Below are 24,695 nucleotides of genomic sequence, written 5' to 3'. Positions count from 1 at the left end.
GCCACAGCCCACTGTACAGTCACACAGCAGTTAGTACCCAGGGTGTTAAATTCCCCCCCCCCCCCCCATATGTAGGGGACTCATGTATAGCTGCTAGTGTTGGGCGAACAGTGTTCGCCACTGTTCGGGTTCTGCAGAACATCACCCTGTTCGGGTGAGGTTAGAGTTCGGCCGAACACCTGATGGTGTTCGGCCATATGGCCGAACTAAGAGCGCATGGCCGAACGTTCCCCGAACGTTCGGCTAGCGCTGTGATTGGCCGAACGGGTCACGTGGTTCGGACCCGAACGTGCTCTGATTGGCCGAACAGGTCACGTGGTTCGGGTAAATAAATACCCGAACCACGTCATTTCTCCGCCATTTATCTGTGGGTTTAGCTTTGGGTAGGCAGGCAGGGTAGTTCTCTCTCCAGCCAGGCTAGCCAGGGTCCCCCCAGTCATTGTGTCGCTGCTGGGAACAGTAGTACACCGCTCACCCACACTATATAGCATTGTGTTTACTGCCACTGTGTACACCGCTCACCCACCACTGTATAGCATTGTGCTCTGTGTCGCTGCTGGGAACAGTAGTACACCGCTCACCCGCCACTGTATAGCATTGTGCTCTGTGTCACTGCTGGGAATAGTTGTACACCGCTCACCCACCACTGTATAGCATTTCTGTACTGCCACTGTACTGCTGCCAGTCAGCGTGTACTTTAAGGATAAGTAAAATGAGGAAGAAATCCGGTGAAAGAGGGAGGGGCAAGGGAAGAGGTGTTTCCCCTGACGGTTCACGTACAGGCCACAGGGGAGCACCCAAGAAAACCCACTCAATACCGCCCATGTTGTCCAGGACAACAACCCTCACAAATCCAAAAGAACAGGACCAGATAATTACTTGGATGACCACTCAAGCGTCCAGCAGTGGGTTAAGCAGCACCAGCACATCACGCACGAGGTCAGAGTCCTCAGCCAGTTACAAGGAGCCAGTGGGCACAAAGCTGACACAACCGGCAGCGACACCATGCACACAACTGCCAGATAACCCGTCCCAAGAATTACCTCAGGACACAATGGGGTATTCGCAGGAGCTATTCCCAACCATTAACTGTGGGAAATGCACCGTGCACTGAAATACAAGGCGAGTCCGAGGACTTTGAAACCCAAATCCCAGAGCAAGTTGGGCAGGAGGGGTTGCAATTGCAGGAGGTCGGCCGAGAAGATTTGGAAGACGACGTTGGAGTGAGCTGCACAGAGGTTGTTCTGGGGAGCTCTACTCCACGGCGGCGGCCCCCCACAATGACATATGATGAGTTTGAGGAGATGGAAGAGGAGGGTATGGACAATGTGGACACAGACCCAGATTTTGTATGTGAAGGAGAACATCACCGTCGTAGCAGCACAGATGAGTATGTTGAAGAACCCACTTCTGCACGAGTTCGCCTTGTGCCACAAGGTAGGCGGCGCGAAATTTCAGGCACCACAAGCGTGGAAGTTCCTTTGAGACGCAAAAGAGGAGCAAACAGAAATCGCCAGTAAGGCAGGTGCTCCAAAGTCTGGGCTTTCTTTGAAGACTGCACTGAGGATGGTACCATGGCGATTTGCAAGGTGTGCAAGACCCGCCTGAGCAGGGGGAAAAGTATTAACAACCTCTCCACCACCAGCATGAGCCGCCACATGCTATCCAAACATCCCACTCTGTGGGCAAACGCGGCAGGACAGCGTACCATCAACACTGCCTCCCTTGGGGTCACCAGACTCACCACCAGACCCGCCTCAGCAGCAGCAGTAGCCCAGCCATTGCGTGGTTCACAACATTCACAAACATCAGACGACGCTGACACTGTCACTTTCCGGACTAGTGCTCTTGAGGTCTCCCAGTGTTCATCAAACACAACAACCAACAGCCCTTCAGTGTGCATCCCTACGGTTCAGTTGTCTGTCTCGGAGATGTTTGAGCGCAAGAGGAAATTTCCAGCAAATGACCCCCGGGCCGTGGCAGTAACAGCCAGCATAGCCAAGCTTCTGGCCTGCGAAATGCTGCCATATCGAGTGGTGGAGACAAACAGCTTCAAGGGCATGATGTCAGTGGCCATCCCACGTTACGTGGTTCCCAGCCTCTACCACTTTGCGCGCTCTGCAGTGCCTGAGTTGCATGAGCACGTGGTCAGCAAAATAACCCGAAGCTTGAAGAATGCCGTTGCCTGCAAGGTTCACCTCACCACTGACACCTGGACGAGTGCGTTCGGCCAGGGTCGATACATCTCCCTTACCGCGCACTGGGTGAACCTTGGAGCCTGGCAGCGATTCCTCACCTGCTACGCCGCGGGTGTTGCCCACGCCGCAAACAGCTGCACCGCCGTCCCTCCCACTGGATAACAGCAGCACCTACCTCTGACTCCTCCTCCAATGCATCTCAAAGCTGTACCTCATCCGGAAACGCTAACCCAGCAGCAGTAGGATCGTGGAAGCAGTGCAGCACAGCTGTTGGCATGCGTCAGCAAGCGTTGCTGAAGCTGATCTGCCTTGGGGATAAGCAGCACACAGGGGAGGAAATTTGGAGGGGAATAAAGGAACAGACGGATTTGTGGCTGGCACCGCTGGACCTGAAACCGGGCATGGTTGTGTGTGATAATGGGAGTAATCTCATTCACGCTTTAAGGTTGGCTAAGCTGACACACATCCCTTGCCTGGCGCACGTGATGAACCTAGTAGTTCAGCGGTTCCTGAGGACATACCCAGGCGTGGCCGATCTTCTGTTGAAGGTGCGACGAGTGGCCAAACATTGTAGAAATTCCAGTACTGCTTCGGGGGCACTCGCCAAGATGCAGGAGCGCTTCAATCTCCCCCACCATCGCTTGCTGTGTGATGTCCCTACGCACTGGAATTCTACGCTGCACATGCTAGCCCGCTTTTGCGAGCAGAAGAGTGCAGTGGTCCAGTACATGACGGCGCAGTACCGAGGGCGCATCCGGCCAGCTGCCAAGCTTCTGTGGATCCGATTGGGGCAACATGTTGGACCTCTGCCAAGTCCTCCAAAATTTTTAGCAATCCACGTTGCTTGTGAGCAGTGACAACTCTTCAGTCAGCATTACCATACCACTGCTGTGTTTACTGAAGAGGTCAATGTTGAAAATCAAGGAAACAGCTGTCATGATGCAACTGGGGGAATCTGAAGGAGAAAACGATCAGCGTGATGGTACCAACATCAGGCCATCTGCCTCAGGAAACGCTGGCCCCAGCAGCTATGATGAAGAAGAGGAGGAGGAACAGCTGGAGTTGGAGCAGGAATTTCATGCCACCACTGACGAGGGCCAGAGCGGTGCACGTTGGACTTCCCACAATTCAGCGCGAATGGTCAGCAGAAGCAAACCAGGAAGAAGGTGACGACTATGATGCATCACAACAATCACAACGCCCACAAGGGGATGATGGTTCTGGCAGGACTCTGGCACACATGGCTCAATTCATGCTAGACTGCATTGAACGCGACCCACGCATTGTGCGCATTCTGGACAACGCCAATTACTGGGTTTATACCCTTCTGGATCCACGGTACAAACAATGTTCCAAAACTGCTTGAAGAAAGAGAGTCAGACAGGTCAAAATGGAAGAATACCAGCAGGCCCTTGTGGAGACTTTAGAGAGGAGATTGACATCCTCCCCCTTCTCTAGCCAGTTGTACGCCGACAGACTGACTTCCGCAAACCCAGGACGACCAGGAGAGCAGCAAACACCACAAGCCGCAGCTAGTGCCCAAAAGGTAATGGTATCGGCAGTGTCCTTGGAGTGGGAACATTTTCTGACACCCATGCAGCAGCCCACAGAACAGCAAGCGTGCAGATCCACCTCCAACACCGATCGCCTGGAGAAGATGGTCAAGGACTACATGTCAGATGGCGTAGCTGTGTTGAACAATCCATCTGCACCCTTCAACTATTGGGTATCGAAGCTAGACACCTGGCACGAACTGGCAATGTACGCAATAGAGGTGCTGGCTTGCCCGGCAGCCAGCGTTATGTCGGAACGCTGTTTCAGTGCTGCCGGAGGCATCGTCACAGATCGGCGTATCCGCCTCTCCACAGAAAATGCAGACCGTCTGACTCAAATTAAAATGAATCAATCCTGTATTGGAAACGACTACGCAACACTCCCGGACCCCAACCAAGTAACATGAACAATGAACATCTGTGATGGGTTAGCGTTTCCGGTCCCTGTTTATTGAACCTCTCATCTGTGTTACATTTATGACTGCATGGCAGAAAAAAGCATTGCTATATCCGCACGCTTTTTGTCCTCATGCAAGGCCTGGGTTGGGGTATGTAGCATGTAAGGAAGCTTTAGAAAGCACGAAAGTTCGGGTCCCCATTGACTTCCATTATGTTCGGAGTTCGGCGCGAACACCCGAACATCGCGGCCATGTTCGGTGAACCCGAACATCCAGGTGTTCAACCAACACTAATAGCTGCCTGCAAAATTGGTTAGGTTTGAGATCAACTGCACAACCTAGCGGTTGTGCAGTTGATAACCGGGGGATCATCCTGCACCGCGTGTGCCGCCCGTTGCCAAAGCAATACACGCAGTTCAGGGCGGTGTCATGTATGCCTAGCATTTGTGAGGTGTGCTTACAGTTTGTATAGGTAGGTCAATGTCATGCCGATGCAAATGTACAGTAATGTAATGTGAAAACCATAGCACCCAGAAGGCTGCTGTATATGACTGTTAGTACTTACAGTAAATAATTCAACATTGTAAACGTTTCACATTTTATTTTTATAATGCATGACAGAACTATGTATAGGTCTACAATCTGCCAGCTGCGCTTTGGAAAATATGAGACATACAGTCACGATTACGGAGTGCTTCATTAGTGTGCTGACCTCCACTCCATGTTATGCCACTTAGCGGCGGAACGTCAAGTGCATTAACTTCCTCCAGAGATTCCTTCTTTTTCTATAATTAAATTGTGAAGGATGCATGCGGCTTTAACCACTGCCACCACATTTTCGACTTTCACATTGATCCTCAGTAGTGTAGGTTCTATATGTCACATCAAACCGCCCACTTCCGGTAAAGTGACAGGTACCACGCCCCTTTCCCCGCCCCTATAGGCATGTTACATCAAGCCGCCCACATCCGGTTTAGTTACAGATGTTCCGCCCCTTTTCACCACCCTCTTCCGGTGTAAGGTACCGCCCCTTGATGTTTTGCACTTAGTGATGCTGGCCACACCCCCTCCCCCTTTTGCCCCTACAGGAAATGTCATCTTTCATCCGGTCTAAGCCTCACCCCATCCCACTGGCTAATTGCCCTTACTGAGGCCGGATTCAACCCATTATAATGCCCAAAGTGTCCATTTTGTGTTGCGAACCATTTTGCCTGATGCGTGAGCCTTAATGAGCCCAGACCATGCCATATATTCCGGCCCATTGTTTGATACGCATCCCTTTATGTGTTATAGCACTTAATATTGTGTAAGCTTTTATTAATAAGGACACGGTAGCAAGTTATGTGCTTTATTAAATTATAAAGATACAAATTAACAGTGGATGAATTTAAAACCGCTGTAAAAGATCAGCTTCATTGGTATATACACATGGTGTTTGCTACTCAATTATTTGAGACTTATCCCTTTAATTTTTATAACTGCATATTCTGTGTTCTTTATTAATAAGGAAGTTGTAATGAATACAGATTTCTCTGCCAGACTGTTAGAGAATGTGACTCCCAGGTTGCTCTTGTTTTTAAATTAACAACCAGCATATGTGGCCGGGTCATGTTTCTGTGTGACCTCTGCATTGCTTTGGGTTGTGAAACAGGAATCATTAGACCCATTACAGACGGACAGCCTGTATTTTTAATTGCAAGCACATGGCCTGACACATAACAAGTATGCCTTTTAAGTTTAAATCCATATGACGTTGCCATGTGCTGGATTTCCAATTATTAAAGGATGACATTTCAATGTAAAATACATATTGAATGTGGTTGACACAGCAGCAGGCAGTACTGGGATACTATGTCTTCTATCAAAGAAATTTTGAGAAAGCATTATTACAATTTAAAATCAGCCGCTTCTTATGGCGGAGTGGACAGCTTGTATAGAGCTGTTCAGAAATATGGATTAAGCAGAAAAGCGGTCCAAGACTGGCTGAATAAACAAGATACATACACTTTATACAAGCCTGTTAAGAAGATTAAAAGAAATAAAATTGTCTCCGATAGACGCGCAACGGCAGGCAGACCTGGTGTCTATGATAGATTTTTCAAGCTACAACCGCGGTGTGAAATACATATTAACGGTCATAGATGTCCTATCTAAATATGCATGGTGTGTTGGCCTGTGCAATAAAGCTGGGGAAACTGTGGCTAGGGCTTTTGAGTACATATTTCGCACTAGCGATCCAATACCCAGAAAACTAGAAACCGACAGAGGTCGAGAATTTATGAATAAACCTATGAAAAAGCTTTGTGCAGAGCGTGGAATAAAACATTTTTTTTTTTACAACAAACACAGTCAAGGCCGCCATCGTAGAACGTTTTAATCGCACTTTGAAAACCAAGCTGTGGCGCTATCTCAGACACCAAAATACATACCGATACATCGGTAATTTACAAAACATCTTAAGTTATAATAACACATACCACTCCTCTATATGCTGCAGGCCGGTGTCCGTTACAAAAAACAATTTTGTTAATCTGGAAAAATCTGTACCAAAATTATACATCTATTAAAAAGATTAAGCCGGCGCTTGCAGTTGGTGACCACGTGAGAATTTCCTGTTATAAAAGTATATTTACAAAAGGTTATGAACAAAGCTACACGGAAGAGATCTTTACAATACAATCTAACACCAGAGGTCTCAGGCCTCTTTATAAGTTGAGAGATCTGGCTGGGGAAGTCATTGAGGGGTCGTTCTATGATGAGCTGCAAAAAGTGACGCTTCATAAAAACAGAATTTATCGAATAGAAAAAATTAAGAAAAAAAACGTGTGAAGGGTAAAACTTTGTACCTAGTTAAGTGGCTCGGATACCCTGAAAAATTCAACGAGTGGATTCCAGAAAACCAGCTGACCGAAATATAAAATATGCAGACTGATTCCTTTATTACGTTACCTTGCAATGCCTCATCAAAAATTTACCCAGAGAATACCATCTCAAGCTATACAACTAAATTGGCTAAATCTGTGGACCTTCGCGGAGCGTGGGAAGTAGCAATCACCGAAATACAGTACCCGCATTCATGGTACACCTTTGAAGGGCCCGAGGGTATTTTTCACGCCAGGAAACGTGGAGAGCCGTTAAGAGATTATTATGTTAGAGCCGGGTATTACCACACTATTGATGATCTTATCAAAGGAGTTAATCATAGACTCGAAAGAGCAAAGCTACCCCTGGATCAGATTAAAATTGATCTATGATGGAGGCGGAAAGAACTGTTAGCGTGTATAATTCGCCCACACACTTTCATACCGGGTAAAAAAATTGGGCCATATATTAGGCTTACCTGTACCAACACCTGATCAACTGAAACTTCTAAAAGCGGGTTACCATCCTTACTACCCACCAGATCCGAGCCAAACACCCCAAAACAACAAAATATTCTACTACGTTCAATTACTAAGGACCGTTGAAATCAGCGGGAAAGGTGGTGGGATAAGCACACAAAGATACAGCAGACCCGACTATATACCACTCTGCAAGCACCACTTTGATTCAGTAACCATTTCAATTCAAACCGATCAAGGGAAACCTGTTAGGTTTAAGTACGGAAAATCCATTGTGAGACTTCATTTCAGACAACGGAGTGCAACAGCGAATCGAAATGTCGCAGAAGTTGTATGGAGACCCGCATATCTACACGCGATATTACCTTGCGCAAGCGGGCTATGGATTGGAAGGTTTCCAGGGAGAGGAATTTATGCATGGTTCAGGCCTAGCGGGGCTATTCAGAGGCTTATTCCGTAGGGTTGTTTCACTGTTTAGAAAAAAGCATTGAGCTTGTAAAGCCGCATGTAAAAAACAGCAGACAAAAACATCGCTAAAGATGCTGTAGCGTCAGTGTCAACGGCTGTCATGGATAGAATCAGTCGTTCAAAACAAGCAGGACGGGTCAGGCGTTGTGTATATACGCAAAAAACAGCGTAAACAAAAAAAAACACATTGACAGCATAGTTCTTCCACCTTTTCACAATAAAACCAATGGTCGCAAGAAGCGCAGAAGACAGAAATCACCAGATCATTCACCAGGCGACATCTGGCTTTCGTGCACGACTGCTCAACTGAGTATGCCAAATCAGAATTGGATAGCTTTCAAATACCACCGACAAACAAGTATAGAAAAATCTATTTATGTAGAAATACATCCTATCGCCGCAATAGCTGACGGCACCCCCTTGGAATTCTTTATATCCAGTAGCGGCGAATATTATTACGACTTAAATAATACCTTGCTACATATCACTTGCCGAATACTTAAAGCGGACAACACGCTCCTGCAAGATGGCGCTCATGTAGCATTGATTAATTACCCTATAGCCAGTCTTTTCAGTCAGCTAGATATATCACTCGGCGATCGATTAAGATCTATAAGTGATAATCTGTATACCTACAGAGCCTATATAGAAACACTTCTAAACTATAACGCACAGACGTTGGCGATAGTTTACAGCCGGGTTATTCTATAAGGATACAGCGGGGCATTTTGATGACCGTGCGCTGGACGGTAACAATGCAGGCTTCATCAAAAGAGCGCAATTTACAGCACGGTCCAGAAGCGTCGAACTAGTGGGCCCTATCTACGCCGACATCTTTAATCAGCCAAAGCTGGTCCTGAATGGGCTAGACCTGAAGATTAAACTTACCAGGAATAAAGACTTTTTGCCTTATGAGTGCTGAAGCTGAGGCGTTTAAAGTGCAGATACAAACAGCGTCGTTATATATTAAAAGGGTTCAAGTCTCACCAGCCGTGAGGATCGGTCACAGCCAGGCGCTGTTAACCGCTAAACGCAAAGTACGCCTTTGACCGGGCGTGTCTCAAAGTATACCGGCCGGGACACGAATTTCCAACCATGAAAATCTATTTCTCGGCAATATACCAAAAATCGTGATACTCGCTCTTGTAGGAAATGAAGAATTTTCTGGAAGCTACCCGAGAAACCCGTTGCAGTTCGGTCACTATAATGTAAATTATGCCTGCCTGTATTTAGACGGTCAACAGATACCTGCAAAACCTTTCCAGCCTAACTTTCAGGCAGAAACGGCCATACGCGAGTATATGGCGCTTGCACACATCACAGGCAAACAAAAAGCTGACAATGCACTATCGTTTGACAGGTCGGAATACATGAATGGTTACACACTGTTCGCGTTTGACAACGCCGGATCAAGAAGCTGGGTCAGGGCACTTTTCGCTAGTAAAAACTGGTAACCTGAGGGCAGAACTACGTTTTTCCGACCCCACCCAAACAACCCTGAACATGATTGTGTACTCTAAACGATAACGTTCTTGAAATTAACCATAAAAGAGAAGTTCTATATGATTATTAACAATAATGAATAATTTTGAAATAGAGAACGCTGTGAAAGCCGATTCTTGCGCAAGACGAGTCTTTAGAGGTGTAATACCCTGTGATTTTTTTACCGACATATAAGGTCGTTCACAGACCCGCGGCGTATATTGTGAATACAGATCCTTCGCGCCGGGGGCAGCACTGGATTTTAATAATGTTATTGAACGAGGATACATCACTTTTTTTTGACAGTTATGGACTGCCGCCTGAAAATATTTTATTCCCCAAGGAGTTCATACAGTTCTTAAACAGGAACTCTGACTGTATTACCTATCAAAATAAGCAGTTGCAAGCTGCTGAAAGCTTTGTGTGCGGCCATTACTGTATTTATATGTTGCATTATCTCTCTAGGGGTAACAGATTCGAAGATTAAAACAATTCAGCGATTTTAAACAAAATGATTCTTGTTATAATTTAAGTAGGCCTCAGTTACTTGGCCTGAGTTTTATGTAAAAGGCTTGTCCGCAGTGTATGCCTTTAAAATCAATAGAGGTTTTGTGATGCAGGCAGAGGCATCTCAGGGTCTGCGTGTAGCAGAGGATACACGCAGATACTGAGAACATGTTCCTAAAAGAAGGCCATCGGCCTACTCTGACCTCCACATACACCACAGGAACAGTAAACATCGGCCATATTTACTAAACATCCACATTCCTGCATTTAGGTCAAATGCCTCATTGATTATTAATCAAGTAGGTGGGTATGACACCACGAGTGGGTCCACCAATAATCTGATCTAGGGGGTGGCGAAGATGATGTCATATTTAACTCTTTCCTAGTCGGTATTAAACCCGGAGTGAGCGATGGAGAGAGCATTCTGCTTCTTCCTTCCGCACTAGCTCGCAAGGCCGACTGGGACCTCTAAGCATGTTCTTCCTTTCTGTAATCTGATATAATGTATGCTGTACATAGGTAGTTTAGTGTAACGTAGTTAGGAAGAAGGTACCTGATTGACTTCAGCAGGGAGTCTAATCACGAGCTTGTAACGCAACATGAAGATTGGCATGGCTAGGATATGATGAATGTATCTGTATTCCTGTTTCCTGAATAAATAACGTAAACATTGAAGAAGCCTGAGAAAGTCTATCTCCTGTTTGCTGTGTGGAGAGTCAAGTGATCTCACAGTCTGAGACGGTGGTGTCGAAGCAAGGTGATATAAGAACAGTTTATAACAATTCTCTTGTACAAAGATTTATAGACAGTAGATTCACAAATACATGTAATTGTTATTACAGCCAAGCATGCGGCAGATATTGTGATAATGTACAATAAGTACTGTTTTGTTTAAGGCTGGGGGTTGATAAACATGATTAATAAACTATGTTTTCTATTTAAAATATACCTCGTGTCTGTGTGAGTTCTTTTGCACAAACATTTTATTCAGGGGAAAAAAAAAGTCTGTTTTTAAATGAACAACCAGCATGTGTGCCCGGGTCATGTTTATGCGTGACCTCTGCAGAGCTTGGGTGTCTGGGACAACATTCATGATTAGACACGCATTACAGACGGACAGACTGTATTTTGAATTAGAATACATGTCTCAACATGTTCTAACCCTAAAAAATAGTCATGTGACACGTCTTGTCATGTGACACTCCTGGCTGTGTTTGGGCAATTCAGAGGAGAGACAACACCGGCATTAGCTAACGCAGAGGAGGTTTTTTGTCGCATTCTTCTACATCCAAGGAAATACACAAAGGTTAGTAAATTGACTTATTTACACATATGTTATATTGTCACCAGCCCTGTATATGCAATATAATATATGCAGATGTAATGGTAAACATTTTTTGCTATTTGTAGAATGTGTATCTCACATTGAAATGCAGCACTACCAGTAGTGTGGTGTTTTATATAATTATTCTTTATTATGTTTAAGAGGTGGCTACACAGCGCAGTTATATTATAGAATAATTATAGTTTGCAAATCTTGTATTTACAGATGGCACAATACATTTGACGGCCTGTGGAACTGTGATGACTTTCAAGATGCACAGACATGTGAGTTTACATATTAAATAATAATATTTCTCTAGTAAAAGCAACATCAAAGTATAGAAAAGTATCATTAAATCTTAGGTCTTAAAGGTATAAAACTTTTCTGTATGTCTCAGTGATAGAGGAAGACGCATTATACGCAGCCCTTTATGATGAATCTGCCAATCAAACACCTGAGACACAAAATGATAGTAAGTATGCACCCTTCTGTAACAATGGTTTTACTGTGTAGAATAACAGTGATACAGTGCTAAATATGTACGCATTGTTCTCTAAAACAGAGTAGAGATAGAGATATAGAGATAGATATATTTTTATATTTTTCAAACACAGGTAATTACAGCGCTGTAGCAGCTGATGAAGTCGATTTAAACCTTTTACAGATGAGTCCACAGATGCTAAACCGTATTAGTGTAGGAGGGACCGCTTCGTGCACAATTGACTTAACGGATGCATCACAGACATCGGGCGGTGACGTGAATTACGTTAATGCTTGTAAGTGTTTGTTCATGTAACCTTTGTTAATTAAATCAACAAATATGTTGGGGGAAAATGGTCAGTACATAAAAAACAACTGTTTTTCTTTATTTTTCAGGCCCAGGTAAAAGAAAAGCTCTCAACAGCTTTAACAGTCGGACAGACACTGTTGATCACAGCAGGAGAATACACAAAAAGACAAGAAACTGTTCCGTTTTTACAGCATCCTGACGTGGAAAACGTGGACCCCGACACTTGACTTAACTAAGTCGTCGCCACCGCCTGCTAAGGTCAAAAATGCCCTGGTGCCCGTAAGTGCTCTTTTTTAAAGCTTGTCCTATTTAATGTAGTGTATAGCTTGAAAAAAAAAAAAAAAAAAAAAAAAGTGTATTGCAAATAAAACTGCGTTTACTGTGTTGTTTATAATTCCTTATGTTTTATTTTTTATACGCAGCAAAAAGGACAACTAGCTCATTGAGACGGTTTAATGTACAGTGGTGTGAAAAACTATTTGCCCCCTTCCTGATTTCTTATGCTTTTGCATGTTTGTCACACTTAAATGTTTCTGATCATCAAAAACCGTTAACTATTAGTCAAAGATAACATAATTGAACACAAAATGCAGTTTTAAATGATGGTTTTTATTATTTAGTGAGAAAAAAAAAACTCAAAACCTACATGGCCCTGTGTGAAAAAGAAATTGCCCCTTGAACCTAATAACTGGTTGGGCCACCCTTAGCAGCAATAACTGCAATCAAGCGTTTGCGATAACTTGCAACGAGTCTTTTACAGCGCTCGAGGAATTTTGGCCCACTCATCCTTGCAGAATTGACGTAATTCAGCTTTGAGGGTTTTCTAGCATGAACCACCTTTTTAAGGTCATGCCACAACATCTCAATAGGATTCAGGTCAGGACTTTGACTAGGCCACTCCAAAGTCTTCATTTTGTTTTTCTTCAGCCATTCAGAGGTGGATTTGCTGGTGTGTTTTGGGTCATTGTCCTGCTGCAGCACCCAAGATCGCTTGAGTTGACGAACAGATGGCCGGACATTCTTCAGGATTTTTTGGTAGACAGGAGAATTCATGGTTCCATCTATCACAGCAAGCCTTCCAGGTCCTGAAGCAGCAAAACAACCCTAGACCATCACACTACCAGCACCATATTTTACTGTTGCTATGATGTTCTTTTGCTGAATTGCTGTGTTACTTCTACGCCAGATGTAACGGGACATGCATCTTCCAAAAAGTTCAACTTTTGTCTCGTTGGTCCACAAGGTATTTTCCCAAAAGTCTTGGCAATCATTGAGATGTTTTTTTAGAAAAATTGAGACGAGCCTTCATGTTCTTTTTGCTTAAAAGTGGTTTGCGCCTTGGATATCAGCCATGCAGACCGTGTTTACCCAGTCTCTTTCTTATGGTGGAGTCGAGAACACTGACCTTAATTGAGGCAAGTGAGGCCTGCAGTTCTTTAGGTGTAGTCCTGGGGTCTTTTGTGGCCTCTCGGATGAGTTTTCTCTGTGCTCTTGGGGTAATTTTGGTCGGCCGGCCACTCCTGGGAAGGTTCATCACTGTTCCATGTTTTTGCCATTTGTGGATAATGGCTCTCACTGTGGTTCACTGGAGTCCCAAAGCTTTAGAAATGGCTTTATAACCTTTACCAGACTGATAGATCTCAATTACAGTACTTTTGTTCTCATTTGTTCCTGAATTTCTTTGGATCTTGGCATGATGTCTAGCTTTTGAGGTGCTTTTGGTCTACTTATCTGTGTCAGATAGCTCCTATTTAAGTGATTTCTTGATTGAAACAGGTGTGGCAGTAATCAGGCCTGGGGGTGACTACAGAAATTTAACGCAGGTGTGATAAACCACAGTTAAGTTATTTTTTAATAAGGGGGGCAATCACTTTTTCACACAGGGCCATGTAGATTGAGTTTTTTTCCCTCACTAAATAAAAACCATCATTTAAAACTGCATTTTGTGTTAAATTATGTTATCTTTGACTAATAGTTAACGCTTTTTGATGAGTAGAAACATTTAAGTGTGACAAACATGCAAAAGAATAAGAAATCAGGAATGGGGCAAATAGTTTTTCACACCACTGTAATTCAAGAGGCTGCTGTTCAACCCACAACATCAACCGATAGGATGCCAGCAGGAACACGTAGACCCCGTAATGGGTCTATAAGAAAAACACCTTTATCCAGGATCCCAGCAGGAACACGTAGACCCCGTAATGGGTCTATAAGAAGAACACCTTTATCACCAATTTGCGAGGATATACCAACGTCACAGAATTTCAGGCATGGTGGTGAGTCAACCAGCATAATACCAAACAATACTTCAGGCGCTGTTCAGGATACACCTACATGCTCTCTTGATATAAACAGTTTAAAGAGGCGTATCATGCTTGACACCTATGCACGATCACCAAAGTCCAGAAAATGAATCTACAGAAATAGGGACAACAGCACCAACCTCTATAATAGCACATACACATAGTCCGGCAGACCCGCCACAACTCGTAGCCTACGGTATATGGGGGAGAAAAGCGTAAGTAGCACTGGCACGTTTGGGTAGCAGGCAGCATAAACTGTATAGAATGGCTAATTTACTATGTATTCTTAGGAGTAATTATGTTTTACAAGCTGCATTACCATCCCCCTCAAATGACGCTGCTGTAATAGCAGAAGATGAAAAATTTGAAAAAAATATTCAAAAATGTGGTGACATTTGAGGGATCTAGGGATTGATGATTGACTAGTCATGGTGGGTGGTGGTGGTGTTAGCTGCTATACCCTAAGAACAATTAATATAACAACTCGGCGTATAAAATCTAGATCTTTAAAATGGGCTATAAAAATGTTATATTCAGCTAGGCGTTCTCTGCGCTCTAGAGAAAAAAGAAAACAACGTTTTAACAAACAGGTCACGACTTCTGGCCCATCAAACAGTCAAACGCAATCTGCACAAAATACCATTCAACAACAAGCACCACAAACGACCATTACAGCTGACAACCAACAGCATGACGCAGCTCAGGGAGAACCAGCTGATAGTTCATTGCAGCGTGACAGTTCCATAACAGACAACTACACCCCAGACACAGACAGTGGGCAGTGTAATGATTCTGGACAATCTGATGATAGTTCTGTGTATTTAGATCATGTTTTTCACCAGCAGCAGGAACTAGTGCGTTTTAACGGTTTTGAGTATATTGATCACTTTAGGTTTGTGAACCTTAATAGAATACGCTCGTTCGTTGAATCAATTAATGTTATACATTCTGCTATTCAGACGCTGCTGTCCCGCATAGTTACTGAAGTAGATCCTGGTGATTTTGTCCAGCTGAGGTTGCATGGTGGGGACACATTTGATCCTGTTGTGTCAGCTAAACAGTCTAGAGATGATTTTAGACGATTAAAGCGCACATGCGCAGTACTTTCACGCCGGCCGCCGTGATGACGCAAGGCGGCTGGCGTGTGACGTCATCCGCGTCATACGCGGAAGGAGCAGCCCAACACTCGGACGAGTGTTGCCCGGGCTGCGGCCTGTCAGCCATTCCAGATCGGGGTGTTGGAGAGGAGCCAGGACGCCGTCGTGGGACCTCCCGACCAGCACTGGGCTGAAGAAAGCCCCAGGTGAGTACAACTTTCAGTTTTATTGTGAGCTCGGAGTCCCTTTAAAACGTAAGAAGCAGTGGTTGTATGATTGCAACAATTACAGCTCTAATGTTTGTCTTGCTGCTAGTCTTCATGCTCTTTTGATAGGTGTTGATGTAGCTGATCATGTTTTGTTAGAAAAAGCCTGTCAGACGCACAGAGATTTGGGAATACCTGAGAATCAAATGGTGTCATTTAGTGATGTTATGTTTGAGAACTATTTAGATGTCACAAGTATATCACGATCGTGGCAAGTGGCAGTATTATCATACAGGCCAGACACCTAAAGAGAACACTGTATGTTTTACATCATGAAAAACATTATGGTATTAAAAATGTGAAAGCTTTTATTGGTGCCGATTACTTTTGTGAGAGATGTTGTTCGGTGTACACACACAAGTATAATCACGGTTGTGTACAGTTTTGCAAAAGTTGTCAGAGATCAGATTGCAGAGAGGTGTCAGGTGAGCAGCCTAGGTGTCCCCGCTGTCGTGTGTTTTGCAGATCAAATGCTTGTTTTGAAGAACATAAACGTTTAGCTGTTAATCATGTAGAAATCTACAGGATGAAATAGTTTTGGGACTCGTTTCAGTTTTGTCAGTAATGGTGATGAGCATAAGTGCAACGGTCTGAGATGCCGCATTTGTGGCGGCCGTGTATTCAGATTTGATGACCATGTTTGCTTCATGCAGACATACAGTAATAAACAAATGACAGAAAAGTACATTTTCTATGACTGAGTGTATGCAGGAGACAGGCACGCACATACCGAATTACATTTATGCAACAACATTATACGGTCCAACATCCTGGGAATTCAGCAGTAAGACATGCACCCGAGACTTTGTACTGTTTTTCACCAGCGGTAAATTTACTGGATATACCTTCATAGCGCATAATGCCGGGAGGTAGGATGTCTATTTTGTTGTTCAAGAATTTATCAGGGAAAAACTAGAAATGCGCATAGTGAAATCAAGGGGGTCGTCTAATGTGCGTGACCCTGGTAGATTTAAAAATGAGATTCATAGATTCTTTAAAATTTCATACTTATGAAGCTCAGTAAAATGCCAGAAGCCCTGGGGTTTTCAGGGGCTAAAGGCCATTTCCCACATTTCTTCAACACAGAAGCAAATCAGAGCTATGTAGGCCCCATGCCCCATATACAGTACTATGGTGCGGAATACATGATGGCAGGTGAGAAAAAAAGAAATCTTGGAGTGGTATGAGGAACATAAAAATGACACATTTAATTTTCAAGAACAGTTGAAAGCTTATTGCAAGCAGGATGTGGAAATTTTGAGAAAGGCCTGTGAGTGTTACAGAGAGTGGGTCATGCAAATGACTAGAAAAGAAGTGAGAGACAGTACTGCAAACGTAAGAAGGAGCCCTTTATAGTGACTAAATGCATTAACCCCTTTCAGCTCATTACTCTGGCCTCTGTCTGCATGGCTATGTACAGATTTAAGTTTTTCCCAACAGACACTATAGCCATTCTACCAGCTGATAACTATCATAAAAAACACAAAACGTTATTCCACACCGGCTATACAATGGCTTATGTATGTACAGCATTCAGAGGGAATCTCTATAAAACACGCTGTAAGCGGTGGTAAAAAGCAGGTAGGGAAGTACTTTTTGGACGGATATGCTTTTGTTAATGACACACACATAGCTTTTGAGTTTCAGGGCTGTTTTTATAATGGCTGCCCCGTGTGTTACAATGAGAGTGATAACAACGATGTTACCAAGTCTACATACGGCCAGTTGTACAACACATTCTTAGCAAAGAAAAGTTACCTCTTAAAATGTGGTTTTACACTGCGCATAATGTGGGAACATGAGTGGAATGAAATGGTTGCAAAAGATGATAGGGTCAAAGATTAGCTCCTTAAAATGGGAGTTCCCAGTACCGCTGGACCCCCGTGATGCTCTTTATGGTGGGAGAACAAATGCTATCAAACTGTATCACAAAACACAAGTCGATGAAAACATTCATTATGATTTCACAAGTCTTTACCCTTTTGTAAACAAAACCAAAACATACCCTGTAGGTCATCCAGAAATCATTTTTGACAACTTTGGGTACATAAAAAAAATACTTTGGCATTGCTAAAGTGAACCCACCTAGAGATTTATTTTTTCCAATCCTCCCTGTAAAACTGAACAAAAAACTCATGTTCCCCCATGCTACACATGTGCTCTGAATACACTGACAGACAGCTGCAATCACACGGATGAACAACGCTCACTGACAGGTACCTGGTGCACTATAGAACTCACTTTAGCTGTAGAGAAGGGCTATAGGATTGCAGAAGTTTATGAGATCTGGCACTTCCCAAACACCACAGATGAGCTGTTTGCGCCTTATATTAAACTACACCTCAGGGATAAACAAGAGGCTTCTGGTTACCCCAGCTGGTGTAAAAACGATGACAAAAAACATAGACTCATTTTACAAAAAAGAGGGCATCCACCTACGAGCTGACAAAATAGCTGTGAACCCTGCTAAACGACAGATATCCAAACTTTTCCTGAATTCCCTGTGGGGTAAGTTTGGTCAAAGATCAAACTTACCACACACCAGCATAGTTTCAGACCCAGATGAACTTTTCAAACTGGCCTTTTTACCATACCACGAGCTTTCCGAGGTTAATTTCATTAGTGATGAGACGGTTGTAGCTAATTGGAAATATACCAAAGAATGTTATACGGTAAACAAAAAACAAACATCTTTATAGCCTTTTTTACCACCGCTTATGCCAGATTGGAATTGTATCAATTACTGGATTGTTTGCAAGAACGTGTCCTTTACCACGACAGACTCATCTTTGTGAGTAAAGAGGGTGATTGGAATCCGTTGGGTGATTCTTGGTGAGCTGACAAGTGAGGTACTTGATGGCACATACATTACAGAGTTTGTCTCTGCGGGGCCCAAGACATATGGTTACAAATTAAATACTGGTAAAACCACCTTAAAAAAGTTAAGGGTATAACTCAATGTGGCTAATTAGGCTTATTAATTTTGACAGCTTGAAAGACATTGTGCTGGATTACCCCCGAAATTCAGATTCTAAGACACAGAAGACAATAGGCATAGAACAGCCGGGCATTGTCAGAAATAAGAAGCTTTGGCGCATAGAAACGAGACCTCTAGGCAAAACACAGAAGTGCGTTTACACTAAGACAATTGGTAAATTACTTTCCCACACTGCCTTCTGGCTACTGAAACAGTTATGGACCCACGGTTTCAACACCCTTTTTCTTGTATTTTGGCGGGGCCCTCCAACTCTGGAAAGAGTTATTTTGTAAAACAGCTCTTACTACACTGGACACTTATGTCGCACAAGCCTGAAAATGTTGTTTGGTTTTATGCTTGTTGGCAAAAACTGTATGATGACCTCTCTCGTTTCTTTTCACACATAAAATTTGTCGAGGGGTTACCGCATACTTTTACAGACGAAGATCTGTTCCCACCTGACAAGGTAAATTTGGCAATTGATGATCTCATGGAGGCGGCTTGTGAAAACCTTGAAATACAGCAGGCATTTACCAAGTATGTCCATCACAGAAACCTGAGCATAATGTATCTTGTTCAAAATGTTTTTTGCCAGGGTAAGAAAAGCAGAACCATAAATCTGAACACTAAATATATGGTGCTTTTTAAAAATCCACGTGATAAGTTACAAATCACCACGTTGGCTAGACAAATGTACCCTGGTAAAACACGTTTCTTTTTAGAGGCTTTTGAATATGCAACACAAGTGCCTTATGGCTATTTACTGGTAGATTTACGTTCGGATACTCCAGACGCGCTCCGCTTGAGAACGGGTCTGTTCCCTCCGGACCTACCGGCTGTGTATGTGTACAAAAATCAAAGCTCTAAAAAGTGATTTTCTCCATCTTGTCATTCTCAAACATGCATACACATCTGTAAAGGATGTCTAACAGACTGAGGCGCAATTGGGCCATTTTAAAAGTTCTAGTGAAAGCAAAGCCGTCTGTCCGGAAATCAATTTTACGAAATACCAGTAACGATTTGATTTCGGCTATTGGTGAGATCGCTCTCAACATTATAAAAGGGATGATACCCCTGAAAGAATGGCAAAAGAAACTACTTAAAAAGGTGGCGAAAAGCTATAAAGAAACTGAGCGATAAAACGTTTCCCATTAAAACCAAGAAACGACTTGTGAATCAGTCTGGTGGGTTTATAGGCTCCCTCCTTGGGTTTGCCATCCCCTTAATAACGAGCCTGATTGCTAGCCGTGTTGGTGGCTCATGATGGATCATACTGAGAAAAATGTTCTTGGTGTCCAAACAAGAACTTGACAAAATAAAGATGCCATCTCCAACAGCACCCGACATACGTCAGACTGTTACACAACGTCTAGATGCAGAAATTAGTGAAATTTTGCATAGGAATGACATGTCTGATGATGAAAAAATTAAGAGATACACTGCTGTGTTACAGAGATACTTAATGTTTGCTAGACAGACTGGAAAACAAACAACTTCTTTAACTTTGATAATGCCATCCTCATCTGATCAGCTGCAATTGACAAATGTTAATGGTAACAAATACGATATTGCTGAAATACTTAATCATGTTAATGAACGTTTTAAGAAAAATGCAGCACTGTTAAATAGACTGGTTCAGGCTGATGATACAGTTACTTGGAATGCAAGAGGGGAATTTGTTTACAGAGGCCATATTGTTCCTGGATCCAACATGGTTGATTTGGTTCGCAGCGCTACGCAAAACCACGCCATGACAGCGAGTAAAGCGCCTCCTGGTTGGAAAATATTTATGGATGCCATGGCTGAATTAAATGTACCATCTACTGTGGTTGGTAATACAAGGACAAGAGACATGCTTGACCATCTAAAAGCACAATTGCCCGAGGAATCAACGGCGACACCTAGCACACCTGTCAGTCGACGAATGCTCTCTCCATCACCAGGACTAACACAGGGGACTTTGCTTCCTAAAAAAAAAAAAAAGAACTCTTCCTTTGCTGCAAACACACTGGTTAACTCTCTAATTATTTTCATACAAGGACTTAAAAGGTTTGCCGGGAGCCGTAATTGAACCCGTGTCAGATACGTAACCGTTTACAACGAAAACGCCACCTGTGGATTAGACCGCTAGGCTATTCCGACAAACCGAAAAGTGTTGTTTTCTGATCATGTATGAAAATACAACCTGTTTTTTTTCTGTTCAGTATATCATGCTCTGTAATAAAGCTATTTTATGTACATACAATGAAAACAATATTTTACAATGGTTTTTAATTCAGATACTGTTAATTTGTGTCTCTATGTATATACCAATGAAAATTATCTTTTACAGCGGTTTTAAAATTTATCCGCTGTTAATTTGTATCTTTATAATTTAATAAAAAAGCACATAAAACTTGCTACCGCGTCCTTAATAAAAGCTTACACAATATTAAGTGCTATAACACATAAAGGGATGCGTATCAAACAATGGGCCCGAATATATGGCATGGTCTGGGCTAATTAAGGGTCACGTATCAGGCAAAATGGTTCGCAACACAAAATGGACACTTTGGGCATTATAATGGGTTGAATCCGGCCTCAGTAAGGGCAATTAGCCAGTGGGATGGGGTGAGGCTTAGACCGGATGAAAGATGATATTTCCTGTAGGGGCAAAAGGGGGGGGGGGTGGTGGCCAGCATCACTAAGTGCAAAACATCAAGGGTGCGGTACCTTACACCGGAAGAGGGCGGTGAAAAGGGGCGGAACATCTGTCACTAAACCAGATGTGGGCGGCTTGACGTAACATGCCTATAGGGGCGGGGAAAGGGCGGGGAAAGAGGCATGGTACCTTGTCACTTTACCGGAAGTGGGCGGTTTGATGTGACATATAGAACCTACACTACTATCCTCTCCATGCTGAACTGCAAACTGCTCAGCATGGACATCAGCAAAATCTCCTCCAAATCAAATATTCTCAGAACTCCACAAACCACAACCAACTCAATCGCCTTCTCAAAACCCACATGCCCACACCTTTTATGCTAATTAAGGGAAATCCTCTTCCTGTGCTGACAACTTCCTTCTATTGTTTTTACAGGCATTGATAGTGTTAAAAATCGCATATTAAAAAACGCATGTGAATTCGAATGAAAATACGCATGCGAATTCGCATGCTGATGCGAATTCGCATGCCTGTGTACATTCCATACGCATGCGAATTCGCATCGCACTAGTGGAAACGAGCCCTTAAACAAATGCCTGGCATCCTATCGATCATATCAGTATCTGAACACCACACCTTAAACAATGCAGCTAATTATGTCAGATTTTGATCAGAAACATCTGATCTGCTTGCTTGTTCAGTGTCTATGGCTAAAAGAGAGAAAGAGGGAAAAGATCAAAAGGGCAGCCAGGCAATGTGCATTGTTCAAAAGGAACAATGGCAGCCTCCATATCCCTCACTTCAGGGTACCTTTAAAAAAAAAAAAAAAAAAAAAAAAAGGTGGTATAGTGGATAAGCCTTTTGCCTTGCAGCGTTTGGTCCCAGGGTCAAAGATTTTTCAGAGGGACAGTTAGTGACATGACTACATACTATATTGAGCTGAGGAAGAAGTCCGTGCTATATAAACACCAAATAGGAACTAATCCACAAAAACAAAACAAAAAAAAGTTTAATAAAAATGTACCACTACTCTATAACAATATATTTTAGGTACATATGTTGCCTTGAAATTGGTTAAGAAAACTCAAATCAGTCTGGAGGCTTTCCTCAATGAACTTGGTGTCCATGTTCCTCAGTGGTCATGATGGAATCATTTCCACTCATCCTGGCTACATGGACTCCCCGGACCATTTTGTGATTACCCAGGAATGGGCACCTGCTGGATCTCTGGACTCCCACCATCCAGCCTGGGGTAAGCAAAGCATACTTCCTAAAGTAGCTGACTTCTGGGTTACCATTGTACTGTTTGGGTTTCCCTTACAATTATGGTGGCCAGTTTTTTTTCCTTCCCTTACTCAGTGTTCAGAATATGGGCTGCCAAATCTACACTAAGATACTGTAAAGGATTAACCTTTATGAACTTCAAATATCCACGAATACTTGTCAAAAACATTAAGTATCAAGTCTCTTATCTACCTGGTTGATGAGTTATCAGTGACTAATTGCCCAAAGAGTTCTTGCGTATTGAACAATGTTAAACAAAACAAAAATGTCAACCTTACATAAATAACTCAATATGACAAATGAATACACCAATTGACAATGAAAGGAGTTTGTTCTACTTCTATTAGGACATTTTACAACATAAGGTCTGACTGGATGTAAAGTCAGGATTAATCTATACTGTCAGATTTTACCAGTTCGGACTAGTGTTGGCTACATTTAAGTTACTATCCTTGTGCAGAAGTACACCATGATTTAGCAACTATGGATTCATTTGCATTTGTGGACAATACTGTATATAATGGTTTACACTTTTAATGTGACAATTATTTCTTTTATTCCAGATTGGCATCCTGGAGATCATCATAACGTGCTGTGCTCATCAGATCAGCTTGGGTTAAATGCACAATAAAGGGCTGGTGCACAGAGACCTAAAGCCCGATAACATCCTTATGGACAAGCTGTGCTACCATGTAAAGCTGAGTGACTTTGGCTCAACCCAGCTGGCTGGGACACCAGTCCCACCTTTTCATGTCCCCCAAAATCTGTGAACTGCAACCTGATGAGCGAATAGTCCTTGGTTCTTTTGTGGATGTGTGGGCCTTTGACAATCTTTTATACAAACATTATCCGGACTGGTTGTGTTCCGTGGGAAAGGCCTCTGGCTGGCAACCTGTATTTTGAAGACTTTAATGTGGCAAGCTCATGCAGGGATAATTCCACCACCTGTAAGCTGGCAGAGATTCAGAAGACCAGCTCTGGAAATGTTTGACCTGCTCCTCAGAAAGGACCTCACTAGGGGACCGGTGGGAGTGATTCCCACCTTCGTGGCCTTTGCCTGGGCTGCCAAAAATGTCCCCCCAAGGAGATAATTGGAGTTGTGAAAAAGGAAGAGGATGTGGCTGGCATGGTGCACTATGCTGGGCAAGTGGTAGTATTAGGAGAACATGGAGTATATTGTGGAGAATGCTGGAGACAGATTGCGTCATTAGGAGCCAATCTGATTCTGACTCCACAATCACAGTGCTGCTTCTAGAAGACAATGTCACTGTGGATATGGACTCATGGGGCTGCAGCAGTCACTTCATTGTGGCTATATTTTAGGTGCACGCCATCAGCAAAACAATGTTTAGTTAATGCCATAAAAAAGTGTTTAGATCTGAATAAGTGCTGGGATATCTCAGGCTTTATGATTAATGTTGTGCTTCTCATGCTTCAGATCTAAGAACTGAAAATGGCCGCCAGTTTCAATCTAGAAAAAAAAAAAAAAGCTGATTGTTCTGACATTCAGTTCCTTAGGAAAGGATCATATGGCGAAGTTGTCTTGGCTCTGGATGGATAAGGCAAAAAGGTAAAGACCTATTCTCTAATACTTCAGTTTTATAACTTCCAAACCTAATCTATAAAATGTTAAAAAAATGTAATGAAAAAAAAAAAAAAAAAAGTCTGCTGATCAATCTCCTATTTTATATTATATACTATTTGATTTCCTTTCGTCATACCAATAGGCTATAATCAATCATTCTTGTTCGATGCAACTCAGGCAAACATGGATGATTAGCTGTACAATCCATGTGGATCACTAGCCGACCATGTTTAGTAAGAGTAGAAGCCTACAGCAGTGACAGTGGTTACACCCATCCATGGTTTTTAGAAGTATTTGAAACAAATTAAAGATCTTTTTATTAAGCAAGATAGTGTTTAAATTAGATTTATACAATTTGTTAATGGACAACTGAAGCAAAAGCGATATGAAGTTGCTGTATTTTTGTTTTAAACAATATTGGTTGCCTGGCATCCTGTTGATTATCATTCTAATATCAGTAGTATCTGAATCACACCTG

General features: G+C 43.0%; 1 pseudogene; it reads left to right on the top strand.

Moving 5' to 3' along the window:
* The window catches only part of LOC137504669 (serine/threonine-protein kinase SBK1-like), a 47,226-nt pseudogene extending 23,503 nt beyond the window's left edge, over positions 1–23,723 (top strand).
* The last annotated feature ends 972 nt before the right edge of the window (positions 23,724–24,695 follow it).

Source organism: Hyperolius riggenbachi, chromosome 4, assembly GCF_040937935.1.
Source record: "Hyperolius riggenbachi isolate aHypRig1 chromosome 4, aHypRig1.pri, whole genome shotgun sequence".
NCBI classification, from domain to species: Eukaryota; Metazoa; Chordata; class Amphibia; order Anura; family Hyperoliidae; genus Hyperolius; species Hyperolius riggenbachi.
This window is presented reverse-complemented; position numbering and strand designations above follow the sequence as displayed.